Source organism: Panthera pardus, unplaced genomic scaffold (genome assembly GCF_024362965.1).
Source record: "Panthera pardus isolate Hobbes unplaced genomic scaffold, ASM2436296v1 HiC_scaffold_11, whole genome shotgun sequence".
In the NCBI taxonomy this organism is placed as follows: Eukaryota; Metazoa; Chordata; class Mammalia; order Carnivora; family Felidae; genus Panthera; species Panthera pardus.
In genome coordinates, this window is record NW_026526666.1 from 34,224,622 (window position 1) to 34,246,236 (window position 21,615).

Genomic DNA, 21,615 nt, shown 5'->3' on the forward strand with positions numbered 1-21,615 from the left:
TTCTTTTCCTAGCTCCTTTAGGTGTAAAGTTAAATTGTTTATTTGAGATGTCTCTTGCTTCTTGACGTAAGCCTGTATTGCTATATACTTCCCTCTTAGAACAACTTTTGCTGCATCCCTTTTTGGAACATTGTGTTTTCATTTTCATTTGTCTCCATGCATTTTTTGATTTCTTCTTTGATTTCTTCACCCATTCATTGTTATTTAACATGTTATTTATATACGTGATATCTATCTATCTATCTATCTATCTGGCATGTTAATGTAACCTCCATGTATCTGTGTTTTTTCCAGATTTTTTCTTGTAGTTGATTTCTAGTTTCATAGCATTGTGGTTGGAAAAGATGCACGGTATGACTTCAATATTTTTAAATTTGTTGAGACTTGTTTATGGCCTAATATGTGATCTATTCTGGAGAATGTTCCATGTACACTTGGGAAGAATGTGTATTCTGGTATTTTAAGATGGAATGTTCTAAATATATCTGTTAGATACATCTGGTCCAATGTGTAATTCAAAGGCATTGTTTCCTGGTTGATTTTCTGTTTGGATGCTCTATCCATTGATGTAAGTGGGATGTTAAAGTTCTCTACTATTGTCGTATTATTATCGATTACTTTCTTTATGTTTGTTATTAGCTGCTTTATGTATTTGGATGCTTTCATGTTGGGTGCATTAATATTTATAATCATTATATCTTCTTGTTGGATTGTTCCCTTTATGATTATATAGTGTCTTTGTCTCTTGTTACAGTCTTTGTTTTAAAATCTATTTTGTCTGATGTAAATATTGCTACACTTACTTTCTTTTCACTTCCATTTACATCATAAATGCTTTTCCATCCCTTCACTTTCAATCTGCATGTCTTTAGGTCTGAAATGAGTCTGTTGTTGGTAGCATACAGATGGATCTTGCTTTTGTATTCATTCTATCACCCTGTCTTTTGATTAGAACATTTTCTCCATTTACATTCAAAGTAATTATTGATAGATTGTACTTACTGCCATTTTGTTACTTGTTTTATGGTTCTTTTTGTACTTCTTCTCTGTTTCTTCTCTTGCTCTTTCCTTACACAGTTTTCTGTGTGTATTTGTGTATTCTTTTGTCTTTATTTTTTGCTTATCTATTGCTATTTTTTTAAATTTGTGGTTACCATTAGGTTTATATGTAATATCTTATGTATATAATGATCTGTATTAAGTTGATGGGCATTTGAGTTTGAATCCCTTCTTTACTACTCTCCCTGCCACATGTTAGGTGTGTAGTGTCATATTTTACATCTTTTTATGTTGTGAATTCCTTGACTGATTTTTATAGCTATACTTAACATTACTGCTTTTGCACTTTCTATTTTTCTTACTTTTACTTATGTCCTTTCCTTTTCATTTAAAAATTCCTCTTTAATATTTCTTGTAGGGCTGGTTTAGTAGTCATGAATTTCTTTAACTTTTGTTTGTCTTGGAAGCTCTTTATCTCTCCTTCTATTCTGAATGATAGCCTTGTTGGAAAGAGTATTCTTAGTTGCAGGCTTTTTTCTTTCAGCACCTTGAATACATCATATGTTTTCTAACTTCTTAAGTTCTGCTTTCATCTTTATTGATTTCTTCCTTTGTCTTTCCTTCATTCTGTTTTGTTTCTTTTTTGGTTTCTTAAGTTGAATGCTCCAGTTATTTATTTTCATTCTTTCATGTTTGTAATAGAAGTATTTAAGGCTCTGGTTTTCCTCTTAGCATTGCTTTAGCAATGTGTTATTTTCTTATTGATTTTTAGATGTTCTACAATTTTGGTTTTGAATTTTCCTCTTTGATTTAAGAATCATTTAACTGAATTTTTCTTAATTCCAAGAGATATTGACTTTTTATTTTCTGATTTTACTGTTCACTAGTAGCATTGAATAGTTATCAGAGAATTTTGTCCGTACCATTTCTAGTTTTTGTAATGCATTGAGGTTTTCTTTGGATCTTAGTACATTACCAATTTCTGTACTCTTTCATAGGCACTTAAATAGAAGATGTTATCTCTTTTTTTGGAATATAGAGTGTGACATTTATAACTAAATAAGTCTAATTAATTTTGTTACATAGGTCATCTGTATCATATCCTTAATGTTTTTCTCTCTTGATCTGTCTTAGCCTAGAGAGGTGAATTAAAGTTTCCCATTTTTAGTAAGGTTTTATTTCTTATTATATATTCTTTAGTTACTTGAGGCATATATAGTCATAAATGTTATATGTTTACCATTATATAATTACCTTTGGTATTATAAAGTTCTTTTTTTGCCTTATTTAGTGCTTTTTAACTTGAGTTCTGCCTTCTCTGATATTATATTGTAACTTTTGCTTTTCTTTCTTTCTTTCTTTCTTTCTTTCTTTCTTTCTTTCTTTCTTTTATTTACCTGGTATGCCATTCTTCTCTGATTAGCTGTTCTGGATTATTTTATTTTAGGTGCTTTTGAAGACAGTATAGAGTGGGTTTACTAATCTAATCTTGTAGCCTTCTTACATTTATCAATGTAACAGATAGTTTTGTATTTCGTTATTTTATATTTTCTAAATTTATAGTTTTCAGGTCTTTGAATATAAGGCCTGTTTTTGGTTTTCTTTTCTTTAATGTCTGGGTGTAATTCCACTGATATTAAGAAAGGTTTACCAGACTCATAAATACAGAGAAGAAACTGGTGATTGCCAGAAAGGAGGTGAGTGAGGGATGGATGAAGTAGGTGAAGGGGATTAAGAGATACAGACCTACAGTTATAAAATAAATAAGTTATGAAGATGAAAAGTACAGTGTAAAGAATACAGTTAATAAAATTATAATAATTTTTTATGGTGGCAGATGGTAACTACATTTATCATAGTAAGCATTGTGTAATGAATAGACTTATTTTTTTTTCCTTCCCCTCCCCCATGGGTTTCTGTTAAGTTTCTCAGGATCCACATAAAAGTGAAACCATATGGTATCTGTCTTTCCCTGTATGGCTTATTTCACTTAGCATCACACTCTCCAGTTCCATCCACGTTGCTACAAAAGGCCATATTTCATTCTTTCTCATTGCCACGTAGCATTCCATTGTGTATATAAACCACAATTTCTTTATCCATTCATCAGTTGATGGACATTTAGGCTCTTTCCATAATTTGGCTATTGTTGACAGTGCTGCTATAAACATTGGGGTACAAGTGCCCCTATGCATCAGTACTCCTGTATCCCTTGGGTAAATTCCTAGCAGTGCTACTGCTGGGTCATAGGGTAGGTCTATTTTTAATTTTTTGAGGAACTTCCACACTGTTTTCCAGAGTGGCTGCACCAGTTTGCATTCCCACCAACAGTGCAAGAGGGTTCCCATTTCTCCACATCCTCTCCAGCATCTATATGAACAGACTTATCAAATCACTATGTTGTATACCTGAAACTAATATAACATTGTATGTCAACTAAACTTGAACAACAAAAAGGAATGCTTTTTTGTTCTCACTGTTACTTTTGTAATTATAACTTTATTAATATTCTTAGTACTTCATAAATCTGAACCAGCCAGGGTTCTCCAGAGAAACAGAACCAATAGGATGGAAATTCTCTCTCTCTCTGTCTCTCCTCTCTCTCTAAATATAATGAAGAATTAGCTCATGTGATTATGGAGGCTGACAAGTTCTAAGATCTGCTTTTGGCAAGCTGGAGACCCAGGAGAGCTGATGGTATAGTTGTAATCTGGGTCCACAGGCCTGAGAATAAGAGAATTGATGGTATAACTTGAAGTCTGAGTCTGAAGTCCTGAAAACAAGGAGACTTGATGGTGTATGTTTTCCGTCTGAGGCTGAGTCCAAAGGCAAGAGAAGACCAACGTCCTAATTTGAAGACAGTGAGCTAGAGAGAGAGAAAGTAAATTCACCCTTATTCATCCTTTTGTTCAGGCCTTGAACAGATTAGATGAGGCCAATTCACGCTAGAGAGGCAATCTGCTTTACTCAGTCTATTAATTCAGATGTTAGTATCTTCCAGAAATGCACCAACAGACATACTCAGAATATTGTTTAACCAAGTATCTAGACATGCCATGGCCTAATCAAGTTGACCCATAAAGTTAACTATCACAAGTCCACCCGTTGTCAATTTGGCACCCATGTGAATCTCTTAAACCATTCTTAATCTCCAAATACAGATACTAACAGCATCATAATTGTACTAACATGATATGACTACCCTGAGTACAAGTAAAAATGCATTAACTCCTTACCCAGAAGAGGGACAGATTCTCTTAATGATGTTTACCCATTTCCTTGATATCCTGTAACCTAAATACTGTGATGTAAAATTAACTATATTTAAATACTATAAAGCAAAGTTATTACATCTTATGTTACATGATAAGGAAATAAGAGAGGAAAGAAAACAAAGATATTTGCTGCATACATGCACACACACACACACACACACACAAACATGAAATATTCATGAAATACTCATGACAGCTACAGTTCTCCTTCTGTAACTGGTCACGTGATCAGAGTTTGTATTTGTAACTACCTTCTCCTACTATTATTCTATAGTCCCTTTGCCTCTAGAAAGCACCTAGCTGGTCATGGTTCTTTACCTGGTGGAGTGACTCAGACTTTCATTCCTAAAAGGCCTGGGTCATTAGTAGTTATGCCTGGATTGGGTTCTTACAGTTTTCCATTGACTTTAATCATACAGCATGGTAATACTAACAGACATCTGAAGGGATCTCTTGTATTTCAATACTCTTCCTTATTTCACTGTGGAGTAGCAGTCCAATTTTCCCTTAGTTGTCAGGATCAATCACTCAGCATGATAACTCCCATTTTGTTCTGTTGTTTTAGAGGCATAAGGAGTCCACAGTGGCTGAATGAGAGTTTTAATTTCTAGAAATTATTGTTGTGTCTCCTGGTAAAAACATTCTTTCCTTTGGAACTAAGATCTGTAAGCCAGTAGAGCATAAGATTGTGGGAATAGGAAGATTTTACTTAGGTCATTAGGGTTAATAGTGACTGGTGCCACTCCCAGTCCCTTGAATCCTAGATATGGGAGAAACACAGCACCATATTGGATGCTGATTCAGAACACATACAAGTTCTCCTTTACTTCAGCTCTGCCATGTATTGATACCTACCTGGTGCTATAACTAAATCTTCAAAAGCCATTCTACCATTCTGTCATGCCAGTTGCTTTAGGGTGGTGGGGAGCATGCATGGTAAGACTAGTGAATTCCATGAGTATAAGTCCATTGACTCTCATCTTTTGCTGTGATGTGAGTTCCTTGATTAGAAACAATTCTGTGTGCAATACCATGCTGGTGGATATGGCATTCTGTAAATCCATGCATTGTAGTTTTGGCAGAAGCATTGTGTACAGGAAAGGCAGATCCGTATCAAGAGTAAATGTCTGTTTCAGTAAGAATAAATCAATGCCCCTTCCATAATGGATGCCATACACTGTAATCTACTTGTCACCAGATAGTTGGCTGATCACCCCAGGGACTGGTGCCATTTTGGGTATTCAGTGTTAGTCTCTGCTGCTGTCAGATTGGCTACTCAACAGTGGCCATGGCCAGGTCAGCCTTCGTGAATGGAAATCCATGATGCTGAGCTTATGCATAACTTCCATCTTTGCCATTGTGGCCACTTTGTTCATGAGCTCATTGGACAATAACAGGGGTGGCTAGAGAAGGAGACTAAGTGGCATCCATAGAATGGGTCATTTTGCCTCGCCCACTCGATTATTAAAATCTTCCTCTGCTGAGGTCATCCTTTGATGAGCATTCACATGGGACACAACTATCCTTATGGAGATCTTTACCCATTTAGAGAATTTTATCCATACCTCTTCCCCAAATTTCCTTGTCACCAACTTTCTAATCATGTCCGCCAATTCCATCCAAGTTCCTGACCAGCTAGCCAAACCATTGGCCATAGCCCATGCGTTTGTATATCAGTACACATCTGGCCATTTCTCTTTCCAAAGTGAACAACCAAGTACACTTCTCAAAGTTCTGCTCACCAGGAGGATTTCTCTGCACCACTGTTCTTCAAGGCTGTCTTACAAGGGGGCTGTAGTACTTCAACTGTCTACTTTTGGGTGGTTCCTGCATATTGTGCAGAACTATCTGTAAACAAGGCCTGAGTCTTCTCTTCATCTATTGATTATAGGGAAGCATAGGTGCAGGCTGGGACAGAGAAGGAAGTGTAGGTATATTTTTTGTTTTCTTCATTTTTCTTTCTCTGTGTGATTCTATTGATATTAAGAAAGGTTTGCAGTTTTATCCTATTACTTTTACAATTATAGCTTTATTTAATAGTCTTAGTTCTTTAGGCATTGTCTGTGAGTTCCCTTATATGAGTAATGATGAGATTAAAATGTTTCCTATTTTTCCTTGTTTCCCTGTCTCTTCTCCATCACTTAGCTTTAGAATTTACCTTTGTATCGTTAAATGTTTATGTGGGTATTACTTAATGTGTCACCTTTAAATGCTATACTTCTACTCCAGATACTACACAAGAGGGAATCTGTGTTCTTATTTTCCCACTTTCCTTCCGATTTTTTCTTCCAGTTTCTGTTCATGGTATAATTTCTACCTTGGCAAGAAATAAAATATTTGCATTGTCTTATGTCCCTCTAATCTCCAAATGTGTTTTGGTTCTATAGTTAAGTGTATTAAAGCTCACTGACAGTCCTTTGTCTCTAGAAGTTTAGTGAAGAAAGGATGGGAACAATAGTCTTGGAATCGTTGCATGTTGTAATCTCTAGCCTGTAAATTTAAAGTCTCTTTTGGTTTGATGTTAAATCCTTAACTCTTGCTTTCTTTCCTAATTCCTTGCATAATAGATTATATTTTGTTTATATTATATTTTCCTGGTGATAAATGTTACTCTGGAGAAGTCCAAGTTCACTGTGATTATTTCCTTCCTTATAACATACTTGATCTTTTTGCTGGATTGCTCAAAAGGTTTTTTCTTATCTTTGGAGATAAGTAGATATACTAGATTATGTCTCCATGTTGACTATCTTGGTTAAATTCATCCTAGTACACTCTGTGTGCTATAGATAGTGTACTTGAATTACGTCTTTCAATAGTTATGTTCTGTTGTTTAGATTTTCTTCTTAGGGATTCCAGTTATGTATATGTTGGATCTTCTATACCTATCTACAGCTCTCATTTTTTCTGCAATCCCTTTTAGTTCTTTATTTTTTTATTATATTTGTTGTTCTCATTTTATCTTCTATGTCCCTTGTATGTTTTCCGTAATGTGTTGCCCTTAATCTTTTTCCAATTTCATTTTAATTTCTGTGACAGTTTTATTTTATTCTTCTGCTTCTTTCCTCAGTTCTCATAGCTTATGCTTCATCTCCTCTGTTTCAACATTTTCTTCTTAAGATCTGGCATTTTTACTTTGTGACTTTTTCTTATAGAGGAGATTGTTTTTATTATTTTGTGGAAAACCTTTTCATTCATAATTTTATATGTTCTGTAGCAGTGTTGCTCTGCTGAGTGTTTTTTATCTGAATATAAAGTTTGTTGCTTTACTCCTCATTTTTATAGCCTCTTTGTATTGGTGCTGTGTTATTTATTGAATTTTTTGAATTTTCCTCGTTGAATGTATTGAATTTTGATTTGTACAAAGATACATTCAAAGTTTTGTAGCATACAAAGATATATTCCTTATGGAATGTATTGAATTTCCTATATCAGCCCTTTGCAAAAGTGGGAAGAGGTCAGGCGATCTTCTATACATACACATGAAAACTAGATGGTTTTCACAAAAGAAAGACTGTCATCTTCTTAGATGACACTAAGCTTCCTGCAAATCTAGTTTATTTTATTTTTATTTTTATTTTTTTTTAGCTGTCACTGGTTCCTCTATTTCTCTGAATGAACCAGGTTCAGTGAGGCTTGTTCTGATACTCAGCTCAACTCCGTTCTTACACCTGGTTCAGAAAAGGAATATAGCTTCTTCAGAATGTGTCTCTGAGCTTGGGAAGTGGTTTTGCTTGCTTGTTTGTTTCTTAATTTCTGATATCTGCCACTGCTGGACTGTTTCTCTGCTGGGCTTCACTCTACTTCCTCCCATGGGGCTTCTATGCTAACTCGGTTGCTTTGGGCAGCATTTACAAAAATTTTGGAATCTGATCTCCTGGCCAACCAAATATAACTTTGAATTTTTATTTTTTATTTTGCCTGCTGCCTTTGGATATGTTATGGAAATAAAATGGAACTATTGATCGTATACAACCCTCTTCCTACAGAATTTTAGGATTCTTTTTCTGTTGTTCAGGTATCTACGAATTCTGACATTGATTGGATATTTTATATATAAAACTACATTCCTGTCATGTATTAAGTCATTTATGGATGAGGCTATGAGAATAATTTGTAGATATATATATGGATTAAGAAAAATTAAGTAAAAACATCAGGAAATTATAAGCTCAATAAAACAAGATTGAATTTATGAATCCAAAGTTGTGCAAAGAAAGATGGACTAAACATTTTTCTGGCAACAGTTCTTTTCATTTGATCTTTTGTGTTCTCTTTCCAACATGAAAAAAAAAGTCAACCAAGAAATCAAAAAGCAGCTATACGGTATCATCAAATCCATGTTAAATCCACATATGGTTTGGAAATATTTGAAATCTAGCCACATATAAGCAAAGGCAGATGCTGGACTTTTTTTTTTTTTTAGTTGACAGTATCAGAATTATTAACTCTGTTGGATGATATTAGAAATATTCTCAGTTCCACCCACTAGAATATACCATTGTAATTTAACATTATACCCTAGAATCTATATCCTCTCTTCCTTTCAGATCTCAAGAGCCAGCCCACAGTCCACTGGTCATAATAGGAAGAGTAGGCTTCTGGAACCCATTCTATGCCACATCAGTCTCTTGTCATCTTTGGAGCTGGTCTGGCCACCAGTGGTGTGAGCCATAGGTTTCCAAATGTTTGATGCATCTCAGAGTCTTAGTTTTTTGTTGGTGCTCTGATCATTAGGGCACTTTAAGAGGAAGTTCTAGATTTATTGTTTATCTCTCTATTTTTGCATAGACCACTTCACCTATCTTAGCTTTTAAAATATGAATAATAATGCTTTCTTCCAGAGTTTCACAAACTCCATTTCATGTGGATCTGAGGGTTAAATGAGTAATGCATGTGAAAGTACTTTGTAAACTGTATGATATTAACTAATTGAAAAGTAATATTATTTAATTTTATTTGGCAGCAGGTAGAAGGGAGGAGATAGCGCAGAACCACTTATTCTAAGTTTCACATGGTAAGCTTCTAAAATTGTGTTTAGTTTTCTTTATTCAGTTCCATGCTGCCAAGTGCTAAATGTCCTAGTGTCTGTTAATTATGCATCAGACCTGGCAATGTAGCTTGACATTTGATCTACACACCTGGCCTGGAGAGAATATCAATGGCAACCATATTCTTAGAATTGCTTTCCTGAATGACTTTTTATCAACACGTTGGCACCAGCTGTGGCTACAAAAACATTCAAAACAGCCATATTTAAATGCTCTAAAATCTGATGAATAGGGTTTTCACTGGACCTGACAAAACTATTGCCAAATGAAACACATGATAGCAAGGCAAACTTTTTAACAAATTTTTAAACATAATGGTGTGTAAAAGATTGTAAGTAGATTTTTTTTGATCTGGTGGATTTGTTAGTTTGACTCTAATTAATGTGTCTTTGAAATCTTGACTCTGATTTTCAAAGCTGACTAGATTATAATTCCACTAGGCCTAAACTTGGGTAACATTTTTTCTGTTGTACCAGGCTTGGGCTACATTGACTTGGCTTTATATGTCCAGGTTTCTGAGAAAAAATGGACAACACACTCTGTTTGTTCCCCACACTCTGTGCACACTCTATCCGCACCCATATTTCAGAAACGGGGTTAACATGCAAACTAGGTCATAAGCATTGGATTAGAACTGCAAATAGAAACTGGGAGTCCTGCAGAGTGATAGCCTTTTAAATACCTCTTCAGATCATCCATGGGGTGAGGTGAGAGTGGGGCAAGAAGTCTCGTAGTTTCTAAGAGTCTCAGAGACTTTGAACTGCCAATCTGCAGAAATTCCCTTGAACTATCCATGAAGGTGACAAACACAACTGAGGCAGTATTCAGCCATTCATTTCTGTAATTAAAACTATTGTTGAGAATTTTTTTAAAGTAAGCTTCATGCCCAATGTGGAGCACAGCAGAAGGCTTGAACTCATAACTCTGAGATCAAGACCGGAGCTGAGACTGAGTCAGATGCTTAACTGACTGAGCCACCCAGGTGCTCTAATAAGAATAGTTCGATAACACTACATTTACCACTGTGAATCAGGCAGTGTGCTAAGTTCTTGGCATATAGTATTTTATTTAATCTCATAACAACACTATGAGATAATTATAATTACCTCACTTTACTGATCAGATAACCAGAGACACAGCAACCTGAAGTGACTCTTAAGGTCTATCCACAGAGCTTGTGTTTTCAATCATTATGTCTCCAAATTCTTTAATTTAAGCATGCTGTCTGTTTTATTAATTTAGGCTTTGTAATATTGTGGCATGGCAGAACTTCATCACTTTTCATTCAAAAATTTAAGAAAACTAAGGATCTGAGTACATACATATGGACAATATGGACATTTGGAGAACAAATGTTGACTTTCAGACCTTGAATTGGTATTTTACTTAAAGAATTCTTCTGATATATATGTGTGTGTATGTATATGTATGCATATATATTTAGCATTGGGCCAAAGTTGAATTTTCCTAGCTCCCAGTGGATGACGACATTTTGCAAACATTCATTTGACACGCAGACGTGTTGGACTCAGGATGATATCTAAGATTAAAAACGTGGAAAAAGGACCACCCCAAGTTTTTGCTGATCCAAGGCAGTTGTTTATTGTCGTCCTATCCAACCAAACACATTCCTTCTGGAAGTGTTATCGATTTTTAGGTGAAAAGAATTTCAAAATCCTGTATTTGCACACAACTAGCCTCTTAGAAGATAGAAATCTCAATTTGCCCACAACTCATTTATGAGCTAACCTACTTACTATCTTGGTATATTGAGGGTAACTATAATTTAAAAACTAATGTCAGTTTTAAAGTTTTAAAAATATTTAAAAATATTTTATTAACTTTTTAATCTTACAGAGTTTGTCTGTTCCTTCATGTAATTTGATTGGCTTGAAATCTAATTTCCTGTAGGTATTTAATTTGATTTAATTTGTGTATTTTAAGTTCAAAATAAACATCTGTTGAAGTTCACTAGTCACACGGATGTATGCAGACATATTGTTGCCTAAAGCTGAGAATATATGAAAGTTAGACATATTGAGTGGCTCAATAAACTATGGTGTATGCTGCCAGATGATTTCTTCCTTGAAGTGGATATGAGAGGGTATTTCTGTGTTCTATTACCATGTATGTATTGAATATAAGGCTCATAAGACCTGTATCCAGCTATGGAGATCACAAGATTCCTTTAATGATTAAAATATGATTGTATTTCAGTGGGTGTTTTCTATTTGTGATGAATAATATTTTTGTTATCCATTTGATAGGCAGGTCCTCTTACCCTCATAACTGACTTTGGAATGCAAGAGATTCTGCCATTGAAAAAAATAGGAAGAAAGAATTGAACTCTTATACACTTAATAAGTTACAGTATTTTTAAGTCTTGGATAAAACATATACTATTTCTGACAATATACAACGGTTTAAATATACCAAAGCAATACATGAAATCAGGATTGTTGTTGTTGTTGTTAGAATGGCCTGGGTTAAGAGACTTATCCTAATAAATAATTAATTTCTGCAACTATCCCTTCCCTCCATCTCCTTCGCAGAGGACCAAGAGGTATGGGGAGGTAGGAAACCTGTAAGTAGGAAGCTGGCTCCTTCTTGGAAATCCCTGGCATTGTAAGAAGTCTCGGTGCCACATACTGCCACCTCCTGTTGAGATGATCCTACCAGCACTATGTTCCTCCTGGGCAAGATGAGGATGAGCTAAAAGCACAGAAGACCCATACGTCAGGCTTTTGCCATCCTGCATGTTTCACAGAATTCCAGTTCTGGTCAAGAGATATTGCTGGGAAAATCTTTCTGACAATGAGAAGTATTATAGGAGAAGAGCTTGGTCTCTGTTGGCTGGTTTAAAGCAACTAAATTAAGCTTTCTAATCCTCATGTTCCACTTTTGGAGAATGGGACTGATGTATCATAGGGTTGTTTGAGAGCTGAGTAAAGCAAAGCATGAATATACTTAATGCGGTGCCTAACATATGTTAAGCCTTCACTAAATGACAACTATTCTTTTTATTTTCAGCAAATACATACTATGGCTCAGCCATGGGTTGGCACGTGAAATTCTTGTTCTTTCTAGAAGTCAAGCTGGGAATAGTAATTTATTTGTTTGGGTATGTGTCAAACGCGCTGTGGGGAAAGGTTTTAGAATGCTGTACTGGTGCATCAACAGCAACAACAAACCCAAAGCAGCAAAATGCACAAAATTTTATTATCATGTCCATAACCATCCTTGGAAAGCTTTTACTCATGTGGCATATTTTTCCTATTAGTTGAATTAATGAGTAACCTGTGCTGCAAAAACATCACATGTTTGCTATCAATAAACACTTTCCATAATTTATTTCACCTTTCATTGCCTTTCTCTAGAGAACACCTTCAGAAAATTGTTTTTTTTTCTTTAAAGTACAGTTTCAATTTACATTTTTAAGCTGTAAATAGAAAGGAATGAAATAGTAAAAATCCACAGGCCTTCTCGATGCATTTGGTTAAAAGAAATAATTTGGCACTTGGTAGCCATGGTGATAAGGGAGGAAAGTGAACTGTATTTTAGTTTCCTAAAAATCCACAGATTGCAAAGAGCTTATCAGGAATAGTATGATTCTCTTTACTGATATTCCTTAAACTTTCAAGGAAGGACTGGTGTATCATGTTTACACCATGAGATCTATAGTCCTTTGATCAAATATAGCTTCTAATTTCAAAGCATTCTTATTTCTACTGGCATGATCAAGAGACATTTGTAGTACACTCAGGATCTATGAAGTACTCTGCAGTTACTAAGAGGAACTTGGAGGAATTCTTCTTGTCCTGTAAAGTCTTAAGTAGTTGGAAGAGTGGGACATCTATAAGTTTAAGACTGAGTTCTTTACGGACAAAACTTTTTTATCACAGTCTGGCTATAGGACAAGGATGTCAAATATCATTAAAGTATTGGATCAGCCTCTACCTGCTGGATCATTGTACCCATTGTTGTATTCAAACTTGAATGTGCATTCGAATCCCCAGGGATCTTGTTAAAAAGCAGATTCTGATTCTGTGTGTCTGGGGGAAGCCTCAGATTCTCAATTTCTAACAAGTTTTCCAGTGATGTGGATGCTGGTGGTCCACAGACACACCAAGAAACAATTTTCTAGACCAGTGGTTCACAAATGAGAATCATTGGTTACATATGAGAATTATTTGGGGAGCTTTAAAAATTCTTGATGCTTCCGACTTTTTCTATGGGTGGGAAATTCCCCCACCACACCTCCCACATGAATTGGGGAGATTTACCCCTCTTCAGCCTTCCTTACTTCAGTCAGTCAGGGTCAAGAGAGCCCCCACATGCTTACAGTAAGACTGCTCTTATCCGGGCTTGGGGGTTTTACATGTTGTCTATAAACATGATGAAAAGTAAAGAATATGAAAAACAAGAACCCATGTGTCATCAGCATACTGCAGCTGCTATAAATGTGTTCCAGGTATCTCTCCAAATCACAATAGACTAAGGTTCTGTGGTGTTCCCTAAGTATTTCTGAAGTACAGCTTAAAAGAAATAGCATTTGTCTGAGTTTTCCATATAGGGCCATTATATCTATTTATAGTGGTTTCTTCCTGGTACATTGGTAGGTCTTAATTAATGTTAGAGATAAATAGCAATGTGGGAACATATGAAAATGAAGCATTTCAATGACTTGTATGTTAGCTACTAAGACACAAGTCTGTAATCACATTTCTTCTCTTAAATTTTTATTTTGAAAAATAATAATCCTTCAGAAAAGTTGAAAATTAGTATAATAGAAGCCATACACCCCTCATGTAGAGTCACCACTCTTATTTTGCTATATTTTACCCCCCTTTGTTACTGTTAAGCCACTTAAAAGTAGTAGAACTCATGGACTTCACCCCAAAATACTTTAGTATGTGTCGTCTAAGAATAAAGACATTCTCCTAAATAACTATGATAACATTATCACAATAAAAATATACAAGCCATATTCAAATTTTCCCTATTGATACCAAAATATATTTTAAAATTCTCTTTTCTATAATGACAGATTTTTAAAGAGGCTCTTATTTAGTTGGAAGGACAGGTTTCTTTATTCAAACTAGTTAAATATCAATAGGCCATGTAAAGTTGACAATTTTTAAAGTGTTGTATTTCTTCCATTTGCTCTGTGGAATTAAAATCTCTGTGCCTTTTCCCCAAATTTATCAAAACTAATACCACAGTTAAGATGTAGTAACACTGTCTAGGATCAAGTGGTATTTATTTAGGGATTCTTACCTTGGGCCAGTTTATCAGACCCAGGGAAGACAAAAAATTACATATTTGGAAGAGAGAGTAGTTGATATACAGTGTTGTCATTTCTAGTATTAATAGATTCTAACTTTACCTAAAGATGCTAAAATTATGTGAGGGTATAACTGATGAGGTCAGATAAGATTGGTGTCTCTCTTGTGTTAAGTGGCATTTTCCTTATGAGTAATTGATTCCTTTATCTTCCTGATTAGATGTGGAATGTTTTAATGGTACTCTATCAAGACTTTTCAACAGCTTCTTTTAACCTGGTTAATGACCTTTCAATGATAGTAAAACTATATGTAAACATGTAATCTTTGGAAATTTTTTTCTTTTTTTACTCTCATTAGGAAATATTTTAAGGTGATAAAAAAATGTTGCTGCTTACCAGGACATTTCTTTGAGAATACTGTCATGAAACACTCTTTCACCAACTACTCCCCTCCCAAATCCTTCCACTGTGCCTTTGGAACGTGCAGACCATCATGTTTTGTTGAAAGATGGACTTATAATATCTACCTCATAGGACTTAATGAGATAATGCATGTAACATTGTTAGCACAGTGCTCGGAACATATCACTCAATGTATGGCAGCCATTACCTTAAAAATAACTTTTATTGTGGTTACCACTACTATTATTATTTTGGTTAAGTGTTCTAGGCAAAAATAATAGCATATACAGTGATAGGATGAGAAGGCCCAGCAGAATAGGTTTAGGAAAAGCATACACAGAGTGGTTCTAGATTGGGTTCTCATCAGGATTCAAATCCTGGCTGTGCCACTTCCATGCTGTATGACCTGGAAAGTCTATTTCTCCATCTTCAAAATGTGAATAATAATAGTACCTACCTTATGGGGATATTGAAAGTAAATGAGAAAATAATGCAGAAATGCTTAGTCCAGTGCCTGACACAGTGAAGTTTTGTTTAAGTTTTAGCTAAGAAAATAATAGGTCAAGAAGCCTTTACAGGAGTTGAACTTACCTAGTGATAACTGCCATCTTCTGAACAAGATTTGGCTTCCTCATTTCATCTTAGAAACTTGGTCTAGTACTCATACAGGTAATGGTCTCTGGGTTGGACCCAGGGATATCCTACCCAGACACTGTGGAGTGCTCCTGCCTGATTTGTCTCAGTACCTTGGAGCAATTAGAGAGCCAGAATCTTGATTTTTAATATATTTGTTGCAAAGAAATAGTTCCCATTAATCCTTTCTATAGGTGAAGTTTATTTTTCAATAACTATACCTATGGTTTGTACTTACCAGATTTTAAGGTTTAAGGGAGTTTGTACATTTTTTTGTGGCTTGGTATAGCACACAAAACTGTATGTATTACCTGTTTTTAAGGATTAAATAGAACCTAATTATAAAACTATCTTGTCTTGATACATGCTTCTGTGGCATAACTTTTTTTTTTCTAATGGAGGTCTTTAATTATCTTTCCAATCTAGGATACAGTTATGGGTCTGTTCAGGAGGGTTTTTTTTTTTTCTAACTTTTCTTGGATCAGTTTTGTTAATTTATACTTTTACATAAAAATCATATAGTTCTTTCAGGCTTCTTTTTTTTTTTTTTAATGTTTACTTATTTTTGAGAGAGAGAGACAGAGACAGAGTGTGAGCAGGGAAGGGGCAAAGAGAGAGGGAGACACAGAATCTGAAGCAGGCTCCAGGCTCTGAGCTGTCAACACAGAGCCGGACCCAGGGCTCAAACCCATGAACCGTGAGATCATGACCTGAGCCAAAGTTGGATGCTTAACTGACTGACCCACCCAAGCACCCCTTTCAGTCTTTCAAACTGATTTGTCTTATAACCACACATAATATTCTATTCATTATCTATGATATCTTTCTCATTACTAGTCTCATCTGTTTTGTTTTCTCTTTCTTTTCCTTTTAATGAGACTTAGTGAGCCTTTTCAGTTTGTAACTCTTTTTGTTGGTTTTTATTTTATTATTTTAATCTTTTATCTGTATTAATTCATATCTCCTGCTTTGTGTTGATTTATTTTGGTATTATTTTCTAATATTTAATATCAGAAATATTACATTTAATATTAAAACATTTAATTTGAATATTCATATTTTAGTAATAGAAGTATTGAAGGAGTGCATTTTCATTTGAATTTAGCCTTAGCTATATTTCATATATTTTAATATGAAGTGGTATGTTATTACTTTCTAAATAGTTTGCTTTTACTTTGGTTTAGGGTTTATTTAGAGTGTTTCTTGGGGTGCCTGGGTGGCTCAGTTAGTTGAATGTCCAATTCTTGATTTTGGCTGAGGTCATGATCCCAGGGTCATGGGATCGAGCCCTGTGTCTGGCTCTGTGCTGAGTGTGGAGCCTGCTTAAGGTTCTTTCTCTCTGTCTAAAAAAAAACAAAAACAAAAACAGGGTGTTTCTTTTTTTATTGTTGATTTCTAATTTTATTGGATTACAATCAGAAAATAAGTCCTGGAAAAATTTCTTTTTTCTATAATTTATTAAGGTTATTTATAGCCAAATATACAATCAAATATCATAATTGGAAGAATGTATATTCTTTGATGTAAATTACGTATTGCTATGTGTATATCTATCATTCATTATGTGTTTCTAAAGTGTTTATTTTAAATATTATAATTGGATTCACTCTTGGTTTATGTGGCACTAATGTTGCTTGGCACAAAAATATTATATCCTCTTTGTGAAGGATACCTTTTGTCATTTCATAGTACAGTTTTTTATTCTTGAATTCTTGTTTAGTCTACTATTACTGTAGGTATGGGTTTTTTTGATATGTATTTTCCTGGTATATTATTAATAATCACTTATGTTTGCCTTTTCTTTGTCCTTTCCCTTTAGGTGTGTTTCTTATTAATAACATTTAGCAGTTAGGGAGCAGGTCTGGCTCTCCAGGGAAACTTGCAAGTGACCACTGGTACCTAGTATTTGCACTGAGCCATCACAGTCATAGTGATAGTCATAGTCTTAGGCTTTAAGCAAGGGCAAGCCTTCCCTATGGCCTGTTATTTTCTCACCTGAATCTATAGAGAATAAATGGAACCTCTTCAGTTCCTGGAGATACCTGGGAAATGCAAAGTCTTACAACCACTCTCCAGGAAATGCCAGAAGGTTCTGGAGGTTTTCTTTGATGCATTGCTACAAGGACCAAAGTAGGGTCATGAGATATGAGTCAAGGTCAGTGTCTTCTCCTAGATTTAATAAATATTCACATTCAGGTATACCTTCTTTTTAATAGTAGGTTCTTAAGTATATGATAAAAAATGTCTACCAGGATGCCCAGCTGGTTCAGTCGGTAGAGCATGCAACTCTTGATCTTGGGGTTGTGAGTTCAAGCCCCACACTGGGTATAGAGATTACTTAAAAATAAAATCTAAAAACAAAAATCTACCAAATTAAATAAAGGAGGTTTCATCTTGGAAAGTTGCATGATGTTTTGTAAGGAGCCAGGCTTTACTTAAATTGAGACTCTGCCACTAATTTAACTAGCTGTGTAACTTTGGTCAGGTTAATTAATGTCTCTCAGATTGAGATTCCTCATCTGCAAAAGAGATAATGGTACTTCACAAGGTTGCTGTGAGGTTTAGATAATACATACAATGGTGCCCAGAGTTTAATAGTCATCCACTGTTTTCTTTTCACTCTTCAGGAAAATTTGATTAAACAATGGTAGGAACCCTCTTTCTAGGGAAATAGGGTCTTCAGAAGTCTTCTAGATCAGGAAGCTAATCACAGAAATATAGTGTAAGTTCATTCTAATACTGTATTAGAATACTCTATAATACCCTAATGTTTATACAAACTATCTAATGGCTTGAAAAGGAAGAAAACATGGCAAAGATTATTACTTTCAGAAGCCTATAGCCATCCAGCCAAAGGGTGTTACTACTGGTGGTCAGACTGCCTGGCTTATGAGGTTTCTTATTTCCTGAAGTCTTGTCAGTCTGGTGTGGCTCTTGTCTTTCCTTTGAGGTGAATTCGCTTTCACAAGCTCCTGAGTCCTGCGCATCTGACAATTACTTCAGACCTCAGACATGCTAGAAACCTGAATTATTTTATGAAAGTCGTTTGAAGAAGCAGAGCAGCAATTGTTTTTTCTTGGGTTTCTTTGTATATCTGTTTCTAATTTATTCACTACTTTCCCTCTATACAACTGGTGCTTAGATCCCACTATAGATTCTTTGGATATAAACACATAAAAGGCTTATCTGTAGTTATTTAGTTAAAACGAGCATTTAAAAATATTATAAAATAAAATTTCTTTGTTCTCTCAGAATTTTAGTTCATAAAAATCATTCTCTAACAATTATTCTATTGAACGTCATTATTTAATTGTATCTAATCTTTTTATTTATTTTATTTTATTTAAAAAAAATTTTTTTACATTTATTTATTTTTGAGAAACAGAGTGAGACAGAGTGTGAGTGGGGGAGGGGCAGAGAGAGAAGGAGACACAGAATCTGAAGCAGGCTTAGGCTCTGAGCAAGCAGTCAGCACAGAGCCTGATGCGGGGCTCGAACCCACGAACTGTGAGATCATGACCTGAGCCTAAGTCGGATGCTCAACTGACTGAGCCACCCAGGTGCCCCATAATCTTTTTATTTTTTATTAAATTTTTTTTAATGTTTATTTTTGAGACAGAGGAAGACACACAGAGTATGAGCGGGAGAGGGGCAGAGAGAGAGGGAAACACAGAATCCAAAGCGGACTCCAACCTCTGAGCTACCAGCTCAGAGCCTGATCTGGGCTCCAACTCACGAACAGTGAAATCATGACCTGAGCCGAAGTCTGAAGCTTAAGCAACTGAGCTACCCAGGCGCCCCTAATGATATCTAAAACAACAGAAAATTTTTGCTTAGGGATAACTCTGCATTTATACACGTGAGATAAAATAGGAATCTTCCCTAACCTGCAATCCCTTAAATAGAATACAATTTCTCTCTCCTTTCCTTTTTTCTTCCTTCCTTCCTTCCTTCCTTCCTTCCTTCCTTCCTTCCTTTGTCCCTCCCTCCTCCCTTCCTCTCTACCTCTTTTCTTTCTTTCTTTCTTTCTTTCTTTCTTTCTTTCTTTCTTTCTTTCTTTCTTCTTTCTTTTCTCTCTCTCTCTCTCTCTCTCTCTCTCATCTTTTGGTTAAAATGTTTAATGAGTTGTCATTGAGTTTTGTTTTATTTTATTTTTCTTTCATGGAATTATTAAGACCTTGCATCTAATAAATTTCTAATAAAATTTTTGTTTTATTTTTAACTGAACCACATTGAAAGAACAAATGTGAATTAAGGCAGGTGGCATTATACTAAATTAAAAGTACACTAGATTACTGACTCTATTGGAACATTTTCTAAACTGCATGATTTAGTCAAAATTATTAGCTCTCTTTTTTCAAAGTAAACAATCTCTACATATAAATTACACTCAGTATCATATGTGATTATGAAGTATAAATAGAATTTTGATGGCATATACAGTGGCACTTACAAATACCCATATACAAATGTAGGGTGGTACTCAATGCCCTTTCATTTAACAGTTGGAAATTGAGACCTGGCAGGAGTGATAAATATTGGAATTAGGATCTTGATAGCAGACATGCAGAACATTTACTCTTCTATTTAGGATCTAAAATGCAATCAAACTGAGCCACGTTTCACTGTCCAGGTCGATGCTCACTCTCTGCTATTACATGTTGTGCCACCAAAGGGGAAGCAGCCTCATGGCCACCCTCAGGAGAAAGACAACATTTTATGGCAGTTTCAGGCTGGCAATGGGCAATTCATCAAAGCTGTTGGCTTGGCCCTGGGAATTGCAGTCCTGGTGTGATGTCTCACATTCGTGGGCAACACCAAAAAGGAGCTGGGTTTCTGCATGAAAATACCTTCTATCAAAGTACCTTTTAAGAACAACATATTCTAATGAGTGTTTGGCTTCTGATTTCAGCCTCTTTCATTCACTTCAAAGAATCTTTTTAAGTGTGTCTGGAGTTTGTACTTACGATAGTACCCAGAGGCAGACAAGCCACAAAGACCAGATCTACAAGACACAAGCCTGGTGCCAGGCTTGATTATTGATCACATAGAGGTGATCAATAATAGTAGCCATTAAATCATGGGAGAAAAAGTCAGCTGTAGAAATGTCCTCTAAACTGGGTGCCAAGCTAAGGTTTTCCACTTCATACTAGAATTAATTTTACTAACTGAATTCTCAAGGATAGAGGTAAAATTTGCAGTTGCCTGGATTCCACAATCAAGTCTATCAGAAGTAACAGCCATTCACCTTTCTGGGCTTCAGTCTCCCCAGCATTTATTAAAACTTCCCCCATAATGGTCCTCTCTGAATCTTTTTCTGTTTTCCACGGCTCTAGCATTCATTGTTTCCATTCCTCACCATTCAGTCTGGCCTCTGCTCCACTCCTTGACCTTGTGCTGTATCTAACTAGTTGTCAAATCCTTATCTTCCTTGATCTCTTTGCAGCAGTTTACACAGGGGATACTCCTCCAGCTTGAAACTCTTTCTGACTTGGTTTCCATGACAGCACATGGCTCCTTCTCAAACTTCCTTAAAGGTTCCTCCTTCTCCTCCTGACCCTGAAATGTCTGTCGTCACCTCTCTCCCCATTCTGCACTCTCTCTCTCTTAGTCTCATCTATTTCCATGACTTCAGCTACCACACACATGCTGATAATTCACAAGTCTGTTTCTTTGGCAACTGGAGAACTCCAAATCTTTACATTCAGACTCTTACTCAATATCTCCATTTGACACCTCAAGTTTACATGTTCACTCTTCCACCCAGTTGCCCACACCCCATAGCACCTTGCATATAACTCTATTAAAACATTTCTTATAATTATATTGTAATTGTGGGGTTTTTTTTATCTGTCTTACCCATGTCTTTTATCATTGTTTCCCTAAGATTAAGCACAATGCTTATTACAGAAGAAATCATTAAATGACTTAAAAATACAGGAATACTGGAGAATGTTCCAAACTACCTGGGTTG

The 21,615-nt window shown here is 35.5% G+C and overlaps 1 protein-coding gene across 3 annotated transcripts in view; it reads left to right on the forward strand.

The window, feature by feature from the left end:
* ODF2L (outer dense fiber of sperm tails 2 like) overlaps nucleotides 1–21,615 on the forward strand; it is a 169,983-nt gene that overhangs the window by 86,378 nt on the left and 61,990 nt on the right. The window contains exon 19 of one of the 3 annotated variants that reach the window (XR_008418808.1): nucleotides 11,875–12,673. The exons of the other annotated variants lie outside the window; for them this stretch is intronic. The gene's annotated coding sequence lies outside the window, so the exon portion shown is untranslated. Of the gene's footprint in view, nucleotides 1–11,874; nucleotides 12,674–21,615 lie in introns of those variants that run through there. 3 annotated transcript variants of the gene reach the window in all.